Source organism: Cyanistes caeruleus, chromosome 1, assembly GCF_971803275.1.
Source record: "Cyanistes caeruleus chromosome 1, bCyaCae1.hap1.1, whole genome shotgun sequence".
Lineage (NCBI taxonomy): Eukaryota > Metazoa > Chordata > Aves > Passeriformes > Paridae > Cyanistes > Cyanistes caeruleus.
The window spans coordinates 46674958-46693674 of record NC_141701.1 but is presented as its reverse complement, the minus strand read 5'-3'; the positions used below and the strand labels follow the sequence as shown (position 1 = coordinate 46693674).

Here is an 18717-nt window from a genome sequence, read left to right as displayed (position 1 = left end):
TAGTGACTCCACTGACATATGGTTGGATGGTCACTAAACAGAGGTAATTAAAAACAATGGTGCAATGAATCAAAAATCTGCTGGTTTATTTCCAAATCTTTCAGTTTGGGCATCACCCGATGTATGAGCTGAAGAGCTGAGGTGAGATCCCAGCTGGCACCTCCAATGGAAGTGTTGAGGACAAGCCTGTGCACCCTTGTGGCATGGTGTGCCCTTCTTTGCTGTTAGCCTAGCTGGCCCAGTGAAACTGCTCATGCCAGTGTAATCATGATTTAATCATATTAATAGTGCTGACAGATTGTGTGGCACAAAAGACAAAAAATGTATGAAAAATACCCTTTCTGACAAGCATTTCATTTTCTGTACAAAAAATTACAACCTCTTGTGAATTTTAAACTACTCTAAAGAATTTAATGTTGAGGCAACTGCTCTTTACAGAGTTCTGAAGCTTATTTTAAAAATACCAGTAGAAAGGTTTTTTTCTCTATTAAACTGCATATGTTTTAAGAGTAATTTCCATGGAGTCCTTATTAATTTCTATAGCTCTCTGTTTAATTTTCTTTTTTTCATAAAGAACATTGTAAAACTGTAACTACTATGGTTGGTGACCACGTTTAGGGGATGTGTCATGGCATCTCTAAATGAGTTGGCTTTCATTTAATTTCCTTCAATCCATTCTTTGGCAACCTCCAACCAACTGTACAAGCATGGAAGAAAGATCTGAGCATTTATGATGGATTGTGAGTGGGAAGGAATTGGAATTGTCTTTAATGATCTGTAGCCATTTGGTTTCGCTTCTCCGACAGTCATGTGTACTTTAAGTAAAAGACAAAATTGAACACTTTAAGATGTCTCAGAGTCACCCCATCATTTCAGCATTATCTGGGCATTCTGGTGTGATCTCCCATTACAAGACAATTCTGGAATTGAATGGTCAGTGATGATAAACAGTGATAATGGATTACTGAGTAGGGGAAAGGTAGGAGATATTAATAAGGTAAGATTTTTAATTAATTTTTCAAGTTAATTAAAATGTCCAAAAGCACAATAAAACTGCAGAAAATCTGGCAAGGGAATGGCAGCCTGTCTGATTAATGCAAGTCAACTGTCTTCTGAGGGTAATAGTAATAATGATGAGATTATGGATATGGAAGAACCTGCTAAAGAGATATGAGATGCATGTGGAATACAAACTGTGTCCTAGTTACTATTTTATGGTGCACAATGGATCTTATTAAGGAGGAATAGCAGTAAGAATTACCACTGAATTGCTCAATAAAAGTATTGTGTAATTAACACTGCTGCACCATCAGCTTGAGTGCTACCTCCCATTGATACTCCATATCCTCCATTTACTTTTAGTTTTTAACTAAAGTACGGGAGTTTCAACAGCAGATGCGGGCAGCTTGAAAAACATGTTGCCTTGTGCATGACAATACTTGGAGAAAGACAAGCAAGCACTGAAGGGCTGGAGAGGAATATGAGATTCAGAAGAGACTGGCAGGAACTTCCACAAATGGGAGTTTGGTACTCCATTCACTCAGCAAAAATAACACTGAAACAAAATAACAACAATAACCATGACAGAGAGAGTAAAAATACTTTTTTTCTGGCATCCCCAGTCTCATCCCTAATGAGGTTTTGAAAGCATGTGTTCCCCATCCAAGCAGAAAACAAGTCCCACTGTGGCTGGTGCACAAGTGATGAATGGGATTCACTGGTGGGTATTTTTTCACAGCATTAAGTTTCTTATTACATATATATGCCATGTGTGTGCTGCAGTGGTGCTCTGCTCTTGGCTGACTATTCTAGGCAGTCTCCAACAGAAGTGTTGTAACTTCCTAATTAGAGACATCAGCATCATACAGGAGATGACACTTATTCCATCTGATGGAAAAAGAAGTAGTCAACATCATCAGAAAAAATATGGTATTGCAGGTTCTATGGTAGTTCACTTAACTCTCAGAGAAATAACCTTGTTGTTGAAGAGCAGATGTAAACCAAAACTCATACACTCTGAGCGATGCTCATCATTGTTTTCTATAGAAGAACAAAATCTGCTGGCTGCAAAGCCAAACTCCTCAAAATTAATATTGAAAGGCCAGTTCAACCACAGATTTGGCCAGACCAAAAATGAGATCTGAACTGCCCATGTGTTTCAGGATGTTTGGAGCCTGAGTTAAGCAGTTATGATAGATCAAGCCTGTTCTCATAATGAATCACTATTTTTTTTCAGTACCTGGCTAGGTTATTCTATATCCCATGTTCATTTTATTCAAACTCCTTTCTGTCAAGAGCAAAATTCTTAATTCCATCTTCAGTGTTTACCCAGGCTGCTCTTAAAAATGAAAATAGTATCTGGAGGATTTTAGTCTTGGTGAAATAATAAAGGAAAGTAAAAGCCTCCTGTCTTGAATTCTGAGCAGGCTGCATCACCACATGCAAGAGAAATGGTTGCTACAGATTGTCTTATTATTAAAAGGGGAGGGTGAAAAATGGCAAGGAAGGTTTGAAGCTGGCTGATGTAAAACAGAACCAGTTTATAGGGAGCTGGCTGAGGACTGCAGTTTTATAAGGTGCACTTTAAACAGCCATACAGTGTACTAAAAATATCATAAAAACTATAGCTTCTAGCCACAAGTTTCAGAAAATGCTTAGTGGCAGAAGGAGAAAAAGCTGGAAAATATAGGGCATAAAGAAAATCTCATACACAGAATGGAGGAACATTTAGGTCTAGGATTTTGCTTCAGGCTCCAGCTCAGTGCAAGCACAGGATACCACACGCTGTTCAGTAGGATTCAACTCTATAGTGTTAAAAGTACATGAATGCCATAGGAGTGAAGCCACAAAACATTCAGTATCTGAGACTGACTTAGAGCTTCCACTCTACCCTCTGCAGACCCAGACACCCACAGAAGTGCTGCCACTCATCCTGCTATTTTTCTCCGGAGACCTCACCACATTCATCAAAGCAGCCTAACTGCTTGTGAGATGTCAAAGCCCATTGCTCCTTTGCTCCCATTTTAACAGGCAAACACTAACTACCTGCAGAGGCTGGGATGAGTGGCTCCCTCCATAAAACCATGCTCGCTCAATAAGCTGCCCTGCTGCTGGAATAGCAATGCTCCAAAGAGATCATCTGCCATGTTGCAGGCTTGGAAATTAGTCCAGAAAGGCATCAGCAGAAACCAGCCACTGGTGCTGTTCACACCAGAATTTTTTTCAAGACTTCTCTTTGTGGCTGTTTGTCCCCAGCATCTCCCAAAAGGAGAGGTCATGCTTGGCTGGTTTATATTTTGTATCTCATGTTTATCTGTGAGCTGACTGCTCTTGAAAACAAGAGGAGAGAGGCACCAGAAAGGGCAGGAAGGTTGCCATGAAACAAAAAAACTTGCACTGATGTCATGAACGTTTGTCATGCTTCCTGGGATATTTAAATGTTTCATTAGAAGTGCATGGCATGGCCCTGTCAGTCACAGGATTTTAAGGGGCCCATCAGAGACATCTCTCTGAGGCAGAGTATTGCCTCACCCTCTCCTGGCTGTGTGCTGTGTCAGCAAGGTATTAACTTGACACTGATCTCTGAGGGCAGAAAACTGAAATATCCCAGTGTCAGTGCAGCAATGCTGCCTGGGACAGATGGGATCAAACTAGAGATCCTTCCCTTCCACCCCACTTTTGGAGTCAGCTGCTCCATCTTATTTCAGGAGAGGGAATGATACCTTGGTCTGCAGTTTTAGCAGCAAATATCATAGGGTGGTTGAAAGACAAGAGGGAGGAAATAATTGTGAAAACCATCACAAGTATTTTTTTTTTTTTTTTACAGGATGTTAAAAGCAAGCTTTTAAATACCCTTCTCCCAATCCTCACTTGCAATAGCAGGAGCTGGGGTCAGATATCTTTTCTTGCAGTGATTAATACCTTCCTACAGGAGGACTGCCATTAAAGGGAATGAGGCAGCCTGCAGAGCAAGGCTTTCCTCTGTGGGAGAAAGAGTGGCTTTGTGTCTGCAAACCGTGGCAGACTCTGAACTTCCCAGCTTTCTCCACTGCTCAGGCAGTCAAGTCTCCGACTGCCACCCCTCGCATCCTCAGTTTATGGCAGACATAAAACAGGAGGCCATTTAAAAAAATAAGGTAAATCAGACCCTAAATTTAAATTGTGCCGATATAAATCATTCATGCAACAGATTGCATTTATTTATTGCCTTTGTTTGCAGTGCAAGAAATGTGTTAGATGCGCCTCGCAGAATTCATAGATTAAAAAATAAAAATCCTTATGAGTTACAGGCTTTGTGCCCAAAATGCAGCACTTTCCTATTAAAACCTTTATTTGTCTTCAGAGGGAATACTTTGGCACTGTTTCCTCCATCATCTACTTCCTCCTTCTCATCTCTGAAACTGCTTCCCAGTCATAGGGATGTGTTTCATGCTCCAACTCCAGTGGCTCATGGCCTTTCTGACCTTAGCTCCAGCCTGTCTACTGATGGACAAGCTGGCAGCTCTTCCCCCAGCCTGGAGGACACCTGGCAGCAGCCTCATGGGCAGCAGAGCATTGGGGAGGAGAAAGTGACCTCATACCTACTCTCGGGACCAGAAAGAGAGGACAAAAGTTCATTAAAAAAAAAAAAAAAATCTAAGTGGGGCAGTCTTTCAAAGACCAAGAGTCACCTCTCAATAGTGGGACATCTGGTGACATTAGCTGAAGTTTCATAAAAGCTCCCTATGGCCTTCTCAGAAATAGAGCAGATTTCAAAAAGAAAGAAAGAAAATACAGAGCCCTATGTATTGGTGTTGATTTATCCCCATCTTCTATGCTAAGGTACTGCTAAAGCCAGTAAAGGATCCTAACTTGATTTTCTTCATCACCAAAGCAGGAGAAATGGCTAGTCGTGAATGTATGTTATTTACAAAGACGTGGTTTTGTCCTGCTTTCTTCCTTTATTTCATTATTTATTAAGATAATAGCTTATGGTACTTACACAGAGCCAGCTGTTTGCAGGATGCCAAGAGCAGGTGGTCTGGGAGGCCTCTGATGAATTGCAAAAGACACTTACCAGCTGCTATCGCTGTGTGAAATGAGCAAACCTGCAAAATCTTTATTTTCAATTGGATTGTACTTTTAAGTAAGCAAGGGAGACAGCCAGTATAACTACAGACCATGACCAACAACCCACATAAAGTGTGTGCAAACACAAGTGATTAATGTACCAGGATTTCAAAACATCCAAAATGAGCGAGTCATGTTTAATAGGGTGCGTGAGAGGGAAGGGGAGCAGGGAGGGATGGGGTACGCATGGGGGGACTGCAGGTGTGATCTGGGGTATGCATGGGGGGACTGCAGGACAAGGGGCTGCTTATATGACATGAGGAATAAGGCAAAAAGGAGCTCTTTGAAAAATCTGAATAGTCTATACTGTGTTCTTAGCATCTCCCATGTTTTTATTCTCCCTTGTAAACAATTCTGTTGGTTGAAAGTTTTCATGGTCCTTTTCCTTCTTTCTCTCATCGCCTCCATCCCTCTTTTTTTTTTTTTTTCATTTTCTTTTTTTTTTTCCTTTTTTTTTCAATTATGTAGGGCACTCTCGTGTGCTGCCTCACCAGGGCACAATCCTTTGGTGGTAACCACATCCTCAAATGGTCACTGAAGAGATGCAGGGATAATGGGTTACAAAGACAGACATTAATAAGGTAAGATAAGAGAGGGGAGGTTTATTAATTTTTCAAGTAAAGTTAGGATGCCCAAGGGCACAGTAAAACTGTAAAGAATCTAGTGAGGGATGAGAGGCCTAGCTGATTAATGCAAGTCAGCTGTCCTCAGAGGGTGATTGCAATAATGATGAGATTATGGAAGAACCTGCTGAAGACAAATGAGATGCATGTGGAATAAAAACTAAGTGTCCTAGTTACTCTTTTGGAGTGCACGATGGATTTTATTAAGGAGGAACAGCAATATAAATTACTGCTGACTGAGATGCCAAAGTGAGGAGCTGGTCTTGCTTTGCTGGAGTTTCTTTGCTCGAGAGGTAGCAAGGAACCCAGGGTGCCTTGCTTGAAAACAATCCAAAGAAAACATGGAAGAGTGAAATGGGGGATTTGTCCCATACTGTGAAAGAAGATAATATTTCTGCATGATGTCTTTGATGTGCCTTTCCCTCCACTCCCCTGTCTCCCTCCTCAGCTCCATTACCTCACTGCTTCCCTATGCTTAGGCGGAATTCAAGGCTTTCCAGTTTGTCCCAGGAGCCCTTACCCTGTCCAGAAGTGGCTCTTCTCCAGACAGCCCCACAGTGCAGTGCATGAATAAGGCAATTGTTGGGAAGGTAGAATTAGAAAGAAATTATAAATATGATTTTGTAGCCAGAAAGGCTAAGGAAGAAATACAAATGATAGCACGGTTTGAATAATTCAAAGAAACCAACCGGGCTGGTATGCCAGAACACATTCTTTCCTGCAATAAAACCAAGCTGAGACCCCTCATCCCAGCCTTATAAGGAAAGGTCTGAAGGACTCTGAGATAACTAAAAATATGCAAAAATAGCGATTTCTATAGGTTGTACACAAATGTTACTATATTAGTATACTTAGAAAGATTGGTTAGTTAAGGAATAGAATATTCAAAGGTATAGGTTATATAAGTAGTGGTATAGAAGAGCTCGGTCTTTTTTTGCTCTTTTTGCTTTTTTTGCTCTTTTTGCTCTTTTTGCTCTTTTTGCTCTTTTTGCTCTTTTTGCTCTTTTTGCACTCTCTTTTTTTCTCTTGCTTGCTCTTTTTCCGTCTCTTGCTCTCTCTCTCTACCTCTCTACCCCACGCCCTGAAATAAACTTCTAACACTTAACTCGATTATAGAGGTCTCTGCCGTGTCTCTGACCGTCCCCAGAAAGCGTCTCCTACAGGCAATGTTTCTGAGGGCAGCAGTTTTCCAGACTGCTTTCCTTCCTTCCTTTTCTGACCAACCTTTCCATTTTCTTATTTCTTGACACTTGCACCTATGATTTTTCTGCCCCTGCCTCCTTGTCCCTGGTGTCCCCACCTTCTCTTACTGCCTATTTTGGCTTTTTCCTCTCTGCCCTGGGTTTTGTGCTGCCTGCAGTAAGGTGCAGATGGACCCTCCCACCAGCCCTGTGACCCTCACTGTGGCCTTTCCGCCCCTCTCTTCTCTACAATAACATGAGGACCAGAGGTGTGATGATTACTGCTTTCTCTGAAAAAAGACTTCTGTGTGGGTGTTGACCAGCACACAGAAGTCTTGGTGGGGTAGCACGTCCTCTGCAGCACCTAAAAGGTGTAGGAATAACTTCCTGAAGCGGGAGGACAAGGGATGACTTCCAGATGCAGGGGGCTGGCAAACCTGTGCCAAGTCACACAGCGGGAACCGCACTATAATTAACAGCGTGGTAAGAAATGGCATGGCATGGTTTCTTGTATAAATTTTCCAGGTTCCTCTGTTTCTTTCCAATGTATTAACTGTCCATGGAAACAGGAAATAAGAAATTATAATATTGACTGCTTGTGTTACAGTGCAAAGTCAGCATTTCCATTAGAAAATCTGTTTCTAATGGGTTTGAGTAGTATAATAATGAACTTTCACTTCAGGATTAATCCTGGTATTTAGAGGTCCCAGTTGAACTGCATTTTTTTCCCTACAAAAATTAGTAGATAAGTCTGGGCATTATAAGGCTTCACCACCTCTACACAGCTCAGAATTCACTTTCTCCTGAAAGCTTTCATCTTTCCTTTATTGTCCTTGTAAAGTCACTGTACAGGTTTCTCATCTCCTTTGCCTTGATGATTTTTTGTTTTTTTGAATGGATTTAAGTAACTACTGGATGTCAAAACAACATTTTCTCCCACAGGCTAAGTATGTAATTACCTGATAGATGGAGATTTCTGTATTATAAAGATGGTCCAGATACATGTTTTTGCAGCAGACAGTAATGATTTCATTTTAGCAGCTCCCTACATACATATTTACATGACAGACCATAGTGTTTTGCAGCTTCAGCCCCCATAAACCTCATTTGTGACATGTGAATCTGCTGTGTTTCATGCACAACGCTGCAGACATGCAGAACAACCTTATGTGGGGGTACCCTCACAGGGGGAGAGGTCACTACTGGAGGAACAGAAAGTGTTGTTACATAAATAGAATGTATTTTCCAAAGGAAAGGAAAAAACAAAATTGCAAACATACAAAAATAACAGCCCTAAAAGATCATGTAAGTATCGTGCCTCTGATTCCCAATAGCAGATGTTTCGGGTGTTGAAACTCCCACCAGAACAGCTGCAGGAATGTAGAATCACATCTGGGCTTGCGACGGGGCTGCATCATTACCCACCAACAGCAAAACAGCCAGATGCTTCTAATTCATTTTAGGGACAGAACTTAAAGTTTGAGTCTGTGAACATCTCTGCTTTACCACCTCTTTTTACCATTGGCTGTGGCTGTTCCTGGATGTGCTGCTGAGGCAGCGCCAGGAGCCAGGACATGGCCAAGCTACTGGGTGGCATTGCAGTGTGGTGGGTCATCTGACATGAGGGGCAGGGTTCTGGGCTGTTTCAGTGCCATGTTTGGGAGCTGAGGATGATCTCTTCAGCCCCATAGAAGGGCAGTGGAGGGAAATTTCCTCTCCTGCCACCTTCTGCCTCTTGCAGCTGCGTTCAGCACACCTGATTGTTTTGGGATGGTGTTTTTGCTGCATATGCTACTGAAGGATGTGTAATGGGAGAGTGCCTCAAATCCAGGGATGAAGGTAAGTGTCAAGCTGGCTTGACACTTGAGCCCTGATGCTCATGTCTCTTGCCACTCTCCTTCCATGCACTGGCTCTGGTGGACAGAGTGAGCTGCGTCCCAGTCCAGCAGTACTCACATTCATGTGTCAAAGCTGCTTGGAAGGAAGAAGTTTTGCTTTTGTTCTGGCTCCCTTTATGATTTCCTGTTCAGAACTCTAGTTCTCATTGCACAACTTGTGTCAACTTGTGAGACAATTCCTCCAAGTGAGGGTTACTTGGTGTGCCAAGTACCTAAAGTATGCCTTACTTGGTTCCACTCTACCAGTGTTTTTCCATCTCTCTAATGGGACTTGCAAACTCTGTGGTGGCAGCTGTGTTGTTCTATTTCATAATTTTAGAGAGGGTTGCTCTTACTTGCCTGTTGTACCACATTTCAGTGCTGGCTGATACCTGGAAGTTGTTGACCTATCTGTCAGCAGGAAAGGCACCCCTGGCTCTCTCCTTCTACCTTGTCTCTTTCTACCTTGTCTCAGTGGGAGTGCAGATGTAGGCGCAGACATCCACTTTCTCCAGCCTCATATTCAAGACAGAAATAGCCTTGAGGCTTTTATGGCTCAGGTATCAATGTCTGTACAAAATCGACATCTGAACCTGATCAGAGATGGGTACTGACCCCTGGGCCATTAGGGCAACTCAGATAGTCCTGCTTTCACCATACTATAGTTATTAATATGGTAATTTATTTTTTTGCATGTAACTATACTTAAATAACTGGAGAAGATTAGTTACATAATTTGCAATAAAATTATTGACTTAATCAAAGGTTGTTACTGCACAATCAAGGGTTGTACAAAAGCTTTTTTAAAAAAGTTGTACCCAGAATAAAATAACAGTACCAACATTTGCAAGCATCTACTTGTCCATCACCTTGTTGTCACTTGTCCACAGCCTGGGCCACAGGAGGGGCAGAAGAAGGTTTTAGTATAGTTTCTGACTTGCCTGCAAGAATCACACAAAGGCTACAATTGACAAATGGGACTGAGTTGGTTCAGCAAAATGTTCAGTAAGGATGGTTTAAAGATGGTTTTATGGACATAGAAGCAGATGGATTTCTCCTTCTAGGATGGGGGCTTAATAGTCAGTGGGGAAAATGGCATCCATACTCCTGCATGAGGAGGAGAATGTTCTCTACTTGCATGTTGTCAAAAAAGATCATTTTTAGAGAAATTGATGACAATTTGTCTTAAAAAAAAATCTAATCTGCGAATCAGAACTTCTCTCTCCCCAGGGAGGAGATGGTGTGTATTTTTTGTATTGTTTTGATTATTGCTGGTGAACATCTGTTATGACAGTAGCAGTGAGGTTTAATAGGATTAGAAAAACTTCCAGTACTGCTGAGAATGTGAATTTCTCATATTGAACCTTTTAACTAAGATCTTCCCTCCCTCACCACCATCATGTGAGGATCAGGAGGAGAAGGAACAGGACTGTGTTTGAGTCAGATGGAAGGAAGGTGCAGACAAACCCTCCCTGGTGCAGGAAGTCCCTACGTCTGTGGTTTCCAGGACTGTGGCCTGCCATACTGGAGAAGCCCCATGGAGCAGGGTCTTCAGCCCATGTTGTTTGTACCCTTCTTTCCCTCTGAATTTCCATGACAATCACTTCATCTCTGTCTTTTGGGGTTTTCAGAAGCATTTGCCTTCATAGCTTTGCTGAATGGAAGAAAATGTTCTGAGGGATGTTCCTCTGAGTGCTGTGAACTCCCAGAATTGGGGTGAGTGCAGGATGTCCCTGAGGAAGGCTGTACTGACCCTCCAACATGCAGTTTCTGGTCTTCTGCTTCTGGAGGAAAACTGGGAGGCACAAAAATCCAAAAGGGTCACAAGTGCCTCTGAAATAAATGAAAATGTAAATTCCCCATGGACCCAAGCTGCTGCTGTGGGGTAACCGCTGCCAAAGCAGACTTTGTTTAAAAATACCTGCAATATTTCTTAAGAGTTCACCAATGAGTGCAAATCCTTTCACTGCCTGCAAGGTTCATTAACGTTGTTGTAGTGTTGTGTGAAAACAAAATGGCAATATAGGATAAATAATGAAAACAAAGATTAAGTACAATTTCCCCACTTCCCAAGGGAACAGGCTTTTTTCAGGAAACAAATTTCTGTCTACGTGTGAGTTTCCTTTTTTTACCCTTACCTTTGTGTAAAATTTTATACAAAGCTTGATCATAAAGAGGAAGAACATAGTAAAATAGTGTCTATTTGGTACAGAATATGGTATTATAGACTAGAGTACATGAGAAAAATCAATAGCTTTGTATAAGCGTGAAGTCCATAATCACTCTGCAGACATACCTTGGAGAATTTATGCATTTTAACTGTCTTTGTATAAGACCTTGCAGGGAACTGCACATAATAATAATTAATCATGTAATTAATACTTAATTTACAAAGGGCACAGTATGCCCCACTCTCCTGCAGAGGCACTTGGGGTGATAAGCAACAGAAAAGTAGAATTCAAATAAAAATATCTCATTAAAAGGAAGTCAAGAAAGATAATAAACGAAGGAGGAAAGATGTGCCACTGCAAATGCATAAACAGAACAGAAAATTCTTAAAAGCTCCCAACCTCATCCTGCTTCTAACAAGATTCCCATTTGCTTTGGTGGAGACAGGGATATCATTGAGAGCCTTGGGAAATCCTGATGTGATGCCTTATAAAAGCAGAAAAGACATCCATCTTCCATAAAAGCCTAGTGGGTTTGTGAGCTGGAAGTCTGAGCACACTTTGTAGCCATGAATAAACCCTACTAAGTGAGCTGAACACCACTTACTGGTGCTCTTACTGACTTCTTCAAAATAGATTCAGGAACACTAACAGGTGCTGACTTTACCAAAATTGGCTTAGCCCCGTGTCTGTCAATTCCACTCATTACTATGGCTTTAGGCATTTTCCTGGTGCCAGTGTAAGGCTTACTGGTCTGTAGTTTTTGAAGTTTTGCAAAGCTTTTCTAAAGAGTGTGTCATGGCTGCCATTTTTCAGCCCTATGCTATGAAACAGAACTGTCAGATAAACTAAGATTCGAGCTAAATTTGGTGGTGATCAACTTCACATTTGAGTTCTTTCAGAGCTTTTGGGTTAAAAAAAAATCCTACCTCCTGATTTGTTATGATTTGAATTACTAATTTTGCCTGAAACATCTTCACTGACACTTTTTTGTAATACATTTTTCAAGCTCATTCCCCATGTGTGAGGTGTGAAAACTTTCTAGCTTCTGATGTGCATGCTAATACAAATAAGTTGGGTAGATTTTGCAGTGTGTTTCCCTTTGATGAGTTTTGATCCCGCAAACTTTCTTGTAGGCCTTTTTGGGTTTTTTCCCCTTTCTTTCTTTTTGCCTCTTTCTAGAATGGATGCTTGTAAGTCTTTCTTGCTTTCATTAGTATATCTTAGCACACATATATATAAAATTTAGATGAATATTATAAATATAAATGTTTGTATTCTTATCTGTTTCTTCACCTATGCATGAATTCCTCTTTTTTTTTTTTTTTTTTGAAAAACACCTGTTTACTCATAACAGCCTCATTTATTCTAACATTTATCTGTACTGGCATGTTTGAATCTTTTGGAGTAATATACCTTTAACCTGAGCCTCTGATATTTAGTCCTTAGACATCTTCTGCAACAGCAAAAGCACATTTTATATTATAGAAGCCCTCTTTATTTTGCTTTAAGTTATTTGCTTTGTTTCTGTAGGTCTACTTTTAAAAATCAGGTGTTACTTAGTGTGATTTTTAGAAATTTTTTCCTCTGAAAGGAAGACACTGAATTTGAATGCATTATACTCACTATTATAGGGTCACAGTTGCATCCTGAACCTTCTTTTAAAATCCTACTTAAAATCAACTAAAACTACAGTTTACATGTCTTCTTGCAAATGGTCAGACTAGCTAATCTGAAGAGTTGTTTCCTGTGTCTGAAAAACAGCCCTTGTGTTACAGCTGACACAGATGCAGCACGTGGGAGCATCTGATCATTGTGTGCTTTCCCAGATTTGTTTATCTCTCTTCCTCAGTGGGATGTGGAAGACTAAAGATATGCACTGCTTAATGTGTGTGGACTTCCAAGCCACATCACAAATTATTTCTAAGGTGATTATTTAATCTTATATTCCCTAGTACTTTGAAAACTGAATGAACTTGTTGACTGAGTCTCCTTTGTATCATAGCATTACAATTGGTCACTGATCATCTTTGTTCTCCTAAATAATATGCGTGACTATAGGGATAGTTCCATTTTAAATCTGCCATTTCAGCTCATCCATCCTAGCTGTAAGACTCCTAATGTTTGTTTATAGTCACCAATATATTTGCAGTGGTCTGGTGATGACTATGTCTGTAGTGATATAGTCAGTCTCACATGAGCTTGTTGGACTGTGCTTCATTGTGGATTTTTGTCTTACTGCTGTCCTAAAGTGTGGAGTTGCTCTGATTCCAGCACTGTAAAACCTCTCTCCCCACATTGTGCCCATCCACCTCATGTTTTTATCTTGTGCTGGCATTAAAAAAATAAAAATATATCTCACTTTTGAGCTCATTCATACAGAAAAGGTCTGGGAGCCTTTCCCAAGTTTTTTTTTCTCAGAGATTGATTAGACAGAGAGACTTCTGTGTGCAGCAAGGAACACAAAACCCACAAAATGCTCCATCTCCTGGTGGAGCTGACTTCAGAGAACTCAGCAAAACTTATCTTCTAACAGCAGGTCATGGTTTTGGGAGAAGTTAGCACCTACAAGACCATTTGAAATCCCAGAGCTTGCAGGAGATATAAGACAACTGTGGTTTGATGCTTTACATCATCCTTTGGAAAGCCACAAAGTAGTGCACACCATGTGATGAAATCCAAGAGACCTTTTTTTATATTTAATGGGTTGTTTTGCCTTGTATTTCTGCACTCCCTCCACAAGCAAATAATACCCTAGTGAGGCTCAAGAATGAAGTCAGAATTTGCAACTGTGATAGAGAAACTATTAGAAGTCTATAAATAAATATTTTTATTGCAACAGTGCTGCATGAGCCAGTACTTTCCGGAAACCATATTCACATTGAGATGGGCTGGGGGACTATGTTTGGTTACCAGTGGTGGTTACTTGGAAGTGTTTGTCTGGGAGATGTATGCAGCCTTCTCAATATTCTTATTCAGTTGTGTAATTCCAAGCCCTGCAGTGTTGTTATCCCTTAAGAAAACTTCTTTCTATTTCAAAAGCACCAACTCTGAATGTTAAATTGAAAGGAGATAAAAGAATCACAGCGGTAAAAACTGTACAATTTCTACCATCTTCATTATACAACAAGCTGGTTCAGTATTTGCTTCCTTACATTTTTATGCAGATATAAAAGGCTACTTTGGGAAATCTGTAACACTATTATTAAATGTCACTGAGCAGAGCTGAGTGTAGTGATGACTCATCCTCAAAAGATTTGATTTAGTATACATTAACTTCCCAAGTGTTGAGTCCTCATTTTGGACTACACCAACTAGAGTGCCCTGGCCTGAAGTGAGGACCATTCACATCAGCAGAAGTCCTTCCTCTAGCTTCAGTAATCTTTGGATTGTGATCTTAGTAAGAAATAATGTTCTGGAAATTTCAATATTCTTAATTATGAGTAATAATTATCTGTAATCATATAGGGCAACTTAAAAATCAGGCCTTATTGCGCTACGCTGCCCATACAGTGGAATAGAGTTTATGCCATAAATCTAAAAAAATAATCCAGATACAGTATTGGGAAGGGATCTGGACCACCATGAAGACACATGTTACAGCAGAGGTAAATGTCATGTTAGTTCAATTTCTGTTTTAATTGGTTAAGAAAGAAAAAGAAAAGGGAAGGAAAAAGAATTTTGAAGGAAAGCAGGATGAAAGAAAGGACTAGCAGAATGAAGACTGATAGTTTAGAAGTGAAATAAAGGTGGCGATTCCAGAGAATGGAAATGGTGTGGGTGTTGAAAACATCAGCATGGAGGCTAGTATATGACTGATCAGAATATTCCTACCAATAAATTAGTAGAGAGTCCTAAATTTGAACAGTATTATTTTGAAATGGCCTGAAAAGCCTCAAGCGTCAATAGACTTGCTTCAAGTATGATAGATAATGCTCTCTGCAACCCTGATGTAATGACTTCGCACTCAAATAATTCTGTATATTAGATAGCACCTAAGCAGCCACCAGATTTAGGGAGTAACATGAGAAAAACTCCAATTTAAATCAATAATGTGGCCACATTCAAGCTTCTTGGAAGTATGAGTTTGGATCTAGACTTTCAGGCATCCTATGGTCCTGGAAAGGAAAGTTTGATTTTTTTTGATATTCCAGTGTTATTTAAATTATGGACTTAGCCTGGAGAAGTTTAGTTATGAAGCCCCAGTACATGGCACATGAAATGGGAAATGTTTATAACACTCTAATCTTCCTCCATCTTTCAGATAAGTACAGGAGATCTGCACAAATAGCTAAAACATTGTTCAATAAGGAAAGGAATTTTCCACCTTACCCTTTCAGAAAAGAACATCAACATTTACTCACACTTTCCTGAGCTGATTAAACAATTATTTCTATGAAGAAAAATGACTTGAGACTCTGCTACTCTAGGGAATCTGTGTATTAACTTGCTTAGGTTGAAGGGCCTTATTGGCAGTGGATCTTCACAGTAGGATGTAGCTGTTGCCCTCAGAGACTCCCCACTTTTGGTAGATACACATCCTTATGACTTCTGTTTCCCTTGTAAAGTCCAATAGACATCAGGGAAGGAAATTGGGAGAAGAAATGGGACAGTGCTGGAGAGCTGCTCCCTCAGAGGCAGTGGGAAGCACAGAAGAAATTAGAACAGCTCTGAGTTTCTGTAATTTTCACAGCAGGTTGGACATGCAGAGTTGCTGAGAATTAACACCTGTGTTTCTGCAGAAGCAAATCCTCAGGAGAACTGTCACAGACTTTGATAGAGATGGAAGCAGCAGGGTTCTGCAGAAACTGAACGGCATCCCCTGGAAATTTTCTCAATGCCTCAAGGATTTAAGGTGAATGCTATTCTCATTGAAAAAAAGATAATAATTTTAGGTATCATGGATTCGTGAAGATGCTATGACACTAGCATATAAATATGGAGGTGGGTGTTTATGTCTATAAAATACTCAAGGAAAGTTGAAAAATCAAACTTTTAAAACAAAATTAATTGCTAAATTACAAAATTAATTTAAATGAAATACCTTTTTTTGAGAAGGAAGCTGTTACATAGAACGGAATTGCAGGTGACAGCACCCATTGATCGACTCCCTATGGATCTGTGAAGGTTTAAATCCATGGGTAAATTCTTCCAGGTCAGAGTATGTCACAGGAAAGGTTATTTCAAGTCTAACAAGAAGATGGATATAAATAAAAAATGTTTGATGACCTGATGATGCTCAGGGGTTTTGAGACCTGTGATTGCGTAAAGAGCTGCTTTCTGCCTTGTCCACTCTAGCATGCTGCTTGGCATGAAAAGTAACCACCAAACTGGACAACATTGTGCTTGAATCTTGTGTCTCCTCCCTTAAACAGATATTCTTAACTGCTTGAAGGTTTCCTTCCATTTTCTCTTATGCACTGAAGACATTTAGTGATTTTGTCCTGTAGTTCACTTTTGTGATGTCCAGGGCTGTGCTACTGTTTGAGGATTTGGTGAGTTACTGGTGGTGAAGAGGAGAAGGACAGGACAACTTGCAGATGATGTCTGTTTGAGATGAACAAGAGGGGTGAGAGAGAAGTGGGAAAAGATGAGGAGATGAAAAAGCATTCATGACATGAGATATAACTACAGCATATGATAGCAGTAGAGGCTACAGAGAAGGTGGTGCAACTTTCAAGAGTAAAAAAGGGACAGAACCAAGTGTGGGAAAAAACAAGAAAACAGGGAAAACATGCTACACATCAGGTCTTAAAATGCAAGTTTTCTCATTTCATTTCATTTCATCACTGAATCCTTTTCAGCACATTTAATAATACAGTGGTTGAATTAGAACACCCTAATTGCATTCACTCTAAGACCTTGTGGAAAGATTATTAAATTCCCCTGGTTTTGAGCAATTCAGTTACCTCATGCCAGATGTGGGCAGAAAGGAAAAAAAAATCACTTCCCTTGTGCAGTGTTAGTGATATATAAAGCCAAAGAGAATAAATTTAATACATCACCACTGCAATGTGAATTTCTAGAATCATTGAGCTGAAAAGTACAATCCCACCAGTCTGGTACCATGAAAATGAAAGTTGATGTCTGCCTGGATCAATTTTATCATGAAAATAATGGCATCACTCTGGGCACAAGATTTAAAGCCTTCAATGCTTTGGGGAAGACACACTCAGTAACCTACATACAAAAGTAGATTGATTGAGAGTGGCTGGAACACACATAAAGCTGACATTTTTACCCATCGTGGCCTTTATCAAGACTGATAGGCTGAAACATTTTCTTTTTGAATGTTCCCACTGCTTTCATATGTAAGCTCCTGGGTTTGCATTAACTCTTGAGGCTTCCCCAAGGTGTGTATGTGGTACATCTGATATACCGCTGGTTATGTCTAGATGATACAAAGAAAATGACCTAAATTCATCCTACATTTAGATGCCTCAAAAGGAAGAGGTTATTTTCCCTCTTTGGTCTTTTTATAAACAATGAAGTCTAGACATGAGCAGGTATGTCTTCTGAGACCAAACAGCCTTTTGTGCAGATACAAACTTTGAACATACATCGCTGCCTTTATTGTACAGGAACTTTTACCTGTTGCTGGGTGCTTGACCCTGGCAAGTGACACATACACTTTATAACATCTGAACCTCAGCCCCTCTAGATTCACAGAGAGGTGGTAACACTCAGCCAACACTTTGGATCATAGAATAATTTAGGTCGGGAAAAGACCTCTAAGATCAAGTCCAACTGTTAACCAAGGACTGCCAAGTCGACCTCTGAACCATGTTCCCAACTGGTACATCTACACATCTTTTAAGTACCTCCAGGGGTGATGACTCAACCACTTCCCTGGACAACCTCTTCCAATGCTCAACAAACCTTCCTGAGAAGAATTTTCATCTAATATCCAATCCAAACCTCCCCTGGCACAACCTGAGACCATTTCCTCTTCCCTTGTGACTTGCTACATGGGAGAAGAGACCACTCCCCACATTGCTACCCCCTCCTTTCAGGTGGTTGTAGAGAGCGATAAGGTCCCCACTGAGCCTCCTTTTCTCCAGGCTAAACACCCCCAGCTCCCTCAGCCGCTCCTCATCAGACTTCTACTCCAAACCCTCCACTGCCTTCTGGATGCACTCCAGCATCTCAGTATCTTGTAGTGTGGGGTCAAAAGCTGAATGCAGGATTCAAGGTGGCCTCACCAGTGATGAGTACAGAGGGACAGTCATTGCCCTCCTCCTGCTGGCCACATTGTTGCTGATAGAGGCCAGGATGCCACTGACCTTCTTGGCCACCTGGACACAGCCTGGCTCATGTTCAGCTAGCTGTTGACCAGCACCCCCAGGTCCTTTTTGGCTGCCCACATTCTGGCCACTCTTCCCCCAGCCTGTGTCATGGGGCTCTTGAGAGCCAAGTGAAGGACCTGCTTAAACAGGTCCTAGCTGCAAAGAGAATTTAGCTTAAGTCTGTTAACATTCCAGCCTAAAATGAAGCAACTTGTTGGTTATTACTAGTACAAGAAAAAGTTAAGAAAGCAAGGAAGCAAACTAAAATGAACTTGGGTTCATTTTAGGAGGTAAACAAAGGCTAATGAAAATGCTAATAAAGAAGAAAAAACCTTAATATGCTATTATGAAAACATATAGTAATTATGAACATTAACAGCATCAGAGGCTGGTGCAAAGAGAGTTGCTTGGTATTTCCCTGAAGACAAAAAGCATTTGCGTGCATCAGGAATCATCATTTTTTGTTTCTCTGG

At 40.6% G+C, this 18717-nt stretch overlaps 1 long non-coding RNA gene across 1 annotated transcript; it reads left to right on the top strand.

Moving 5' to 3' along the window:
• The first annotated feature begins 2646 nt into the window (after positions 1-2646).
• On the top strand, positions 2647-16189 carry LOC147655474 (uncharacterized). Its single transcript, XR_015287085.1, has 3 exons — positions 2647-4136; positions 5578-5690; positions 15655-16189. It is a non-coding gene; the product is annotated as an uncharacterized LOC147655474 (long non-coding RNA).
• Positions 16190-18717: the final 2528 nt, after the last annotated feature.